At 38.6% G+C, this 3,684-nt stretch overlaps 1 non-coding gene across 1 annotated transcript; it reads right to left on the bottom strand.

The window, feature by feature from the left end:
* Window positions 1–3,084: 3,084 nt before the first annotated feature.
* Window positions 3,085–3,158, bottom strand: TRNAV-AAC. The gene has a single exon. It is a non-coding gene; the product is annotated as a tRNA-Val (tRNA).
* Between the last annotated feature and the right edge of the window lie 526 nt (window positions 3,159–3,684).

Below are 3,684 nucleotides of genomic sequence, written 5' to 3'. Positions count from 1 at the left end.
CGCCAGCCGCCGAGAGCGAGCCACAGAGACCCGCCCTCCTCCTCTTACGTTTCCGTTTCCGGTCTACCTACGCGACTAACGTCGTGACGTCAGAGACAAGGCGGTTAGATAGAACAGAAGACGAAGCGAGCCTATCTGCTCCATTCTAGGAGCTGAAGCCAGTAGGCGGGGCTTGCCTGGAGTAGGCGGAGCTTGCCATGGTTGTAGTACACCCAAAACAATGGCAACAAAAACATTATTAGAAATAAGGGAGGGCCTAGGTGTGGTCCATCTGTAACAAGTCCAAGGCTGTTTTAGTTTTAAAAGGTGGAGCAGAAAAACATATATATATATATATTTAACTTGTTGAACCGCTTGTTAATTTATTTGAAAGCTTCCCATATGTAGTTATGTTTCAATAATATTTATTTGGCAAGTATAGTAACATCAGTACATAACAAGCAAGCCAAGAATAACATTGCTTACGTGTCCAGGTTTCAACAGCACATTCACAGTATTTATGATCCTCTACATTGCTTCTATTTTGTATTCCCCTCCCGCTTTCACTCCACAGATCAGCAGACCTGCATTCCAGCTTTTATTCATTCACATGTTTAACAAGTAGCTCCGCGCTGCAGGCTTTAATGTATCCCACAGTGGGGCCCATCGCCTCGCGAACTCCTGCTTATACCGGGGAGGTTGTCGGTTCACTTCAAGTCGTTGAAAATATGTAGTTATAAATATCATAAAATAACAATTGAAAATCACTAAAGCAGCTTCAAAAAAATTATTGTAGCTGGTAGAAAAGAGCAATTATAAACTCTGTATTTTGTGCTCATTTTTCTACACTGTTCTATACAATACAGATGACCAAATTTCAGTGAGGATATCCTGTTTCCTGATGGGTTCATCTTAACTGTTGTTGTAATCTGCCTTGGGAAACCTGGTGTTATAAAGATGATGGAATATATTGAAAACATAATAGAAGTAGAAGAATTAAACTCTCCTTTCATTGGGGCACATGGAATCACATCTTCATCTGTTTTGTAGAAGTTTACCTTTTAGATACACAAATGGATCATTCTGTTTTGAACATGTTTCATGGGCAAGTGGTTTCTATAAGTCAAAATAAAAATAATTTTGTTTCATGCAGATCTTTTTTGTTTAAACATAACTAAATGGGCTATCACATGCACACACCAGAACAGGCATCCAAACACACATTGCAAAAGTAAACAACAACTTCTACAGCACAACACAATTTATACCAAATTGTTTAACCACACTTAGGCTTCACTTTTGAGTTTAACAGGCATGTGCATGTAAGGTCTGAATAAACAAATTAAAACAATTTTTAAAGCAAATGCCCCAAGTATGTAATACTTGGTAGCAATAATTAAACAGTGATGGAATATTCATATAGCATGCAGCTAACAGATTTATCCCTCTGTTTACAAAGTCACACGTCAACGCCAACACAGTCCATTCAAAGTGAATGGGCTGTGTTGGCATTAGCACACCAGCAGCCGCTAATGCGGCTTTGTAAGTATGTGTGTGGGGGTATTTTACTCTGAACTTGGCAGGTAATAGTGTGCTGCTTGCTACTGTATTTTGGTGGTATATTATTTGTCTGCCTAATAAAATCACACTCATCTACAGCTGGGAGAAAAAGATTAAATTAAAAAAAAGAAAACATTTTACAACCAAACAGACTTGAAGAAGAAATAAATATATACAACAGAACTGGACAATGTTGGCACATTTAGACTGACTCTGGACAGAATTTCTGCATGAAGAAAACTCTTCCCTCATTATTCAATACCTCTGTTTAAAGTAGTAGTAATACAAAAACACATCAAGTGCATTTTTAGAATATACCACTGCATTCCACAAAAAAACAAGAGGCAAGTTCCCACATACAAACTTTCTCTTTCAAAGCACACACAGGAAAAAAAAGATGTTAAGTGCTCCCAGGTTTCAACCTAATTAAGGTTTTAAAAAAGCCTTTGTACTTATAAATGGCAACCCTGAATGCTAAGCATTTTATTCTCATAACATGATGTCTGTTTTGGTGGACCTTTACTTGGTGAAAACATCTCTGCTTGAATACAGGGAATCCCTTTAATCAGCCCCTCCAAATGACACAACGATTACGATTTATAAGGCCAGGCAGGAATGCCGACACAGCCTATTCACTTGAATGGGCAGTGTTGGCATGACTGCACCGGCAGCCACTAATGCTGCTTTTGTAAAATGGTGGTGGTGGTGGGTTAGTTGGTAATAATAAGATTTGACCACTCTGCTAACCTGAAGATCAAATTTCATTTGGTCATCACAATGAAATTCTAGTTTCACTAGATCATGAACAATATTAAATTATTTACCCTAGAAAAAACGGCTTGAATTTTAAAGAGTTTAGCTTACAGGAAATCCACATAATTACAGACTTACCCATATTTAAAACTAATCCATTATTATGCAACTTGTTTCCTAAAGCTTCCAATCTTTGATTACATTTTACAATGGTATCATGCAGATCATCTTTCATAAAGATGATCAGCTGGATGTCATCAGCAAAAAAAAAAATGAAAATGCAAATCCAAACTCTCCAATAACCTAGCTAAATGAACTAAGTGTAGATTGGTGTAGGCAAAAACAGAAACAGAATTCAGTTCGGGAAAAACAGACAATCCTTACCTGCGCAAATGGTGAAGGGTAAATCAGAGATTAACTATGGAACTGTAGAAGGAAGACAAGATAGGTGATAAAGACCCTAAAATCTATTATATTCTGTTTCTTTACAGACCAGTCGGTCTGCTATATTAGCAGAGTACACAGCAGTCTGATTAAAAAAATATATACTATTTTTTTTCCGAGGTCAAAAAGCCACTTAGAATCTTCGCCCAACAGAGACAAGACTCATAGGAGGCGCTTCTATGACCACACCATATAAACTGACAAAGGGGGAAAAGACATTATCTAAAATGTGCACTGTGAATAAGTATACATTGTTTACGGATTTAAGTAATGAATGTAGTCCAAGTAAATCGAAACACTTGGAGCAATTTTAAAGCAAGCTTTAAAAAAAAAAAAAAAAATTAAAAGTGTTTCCGCCCAGTTTCGAACTGGGGACCTTTCGCGTGTTAGGCGAACGTGATAACCCACTACACTACGGAAACCGCTATACCAAACACTGCTGAAAATCCTGTTCATAACCTTACATGTATAGAAGTAACGTACCTACTTTTAAAGTAACAGGTTTTATTTATAATTATTTTTATATTCGGAGTCACCAAACACAGCAATACTGCTCCGTTATGAAGGATCTGCCAGCCATGGTTCCTTATCGCAGCACCGTGCATTCTGCTGGTAACTCTCAGTCTGAGGAATGGCTGGCATTTTCACCCTGATAAAACACTAGTGCATCTGCTCTGCCTTCCCTAACCCGAAGTGCATTGCCTGGCTGCCTATGACCGGCTGCAAGAGTGAAATGTCTAGCTGATAAACAGGGGTATCAGCACAGCCAGTGCACAAATCGCAGTTGCTGTACAGTGCAACCCGCTCCCCAGCACAATGCAAGGTGGTCTCGTTCTTGAAATGAAAGGGTAAAACTTGGATCCTGCGCGGATCCAAAATGTTGGATCAGCCAACTAGTTTGTTGTGCCCAGTCCTAGGTTTGGCTGAACGAGTTTAAAACCAAATTAC

This window comes from Microcaecilia unicolor, chromosome 10 (genome assembly GCF_901765095.1).
Source record: "Microcaecilia unicolor chromosome 10, aMicUni1.1, whole genome shotgun sequence".
Lineage (NCBI taxonomy): Eukaryota > Metazoa > Chordata > Amphibia > Gymnophiona > Siphonopidae > Microcaecilia > Microcaecilia unicolor.
Note: the sequence above shows the minus strand (reverse complement) of the source record. Positions and strands in the feature narration are given on the sequence as shown.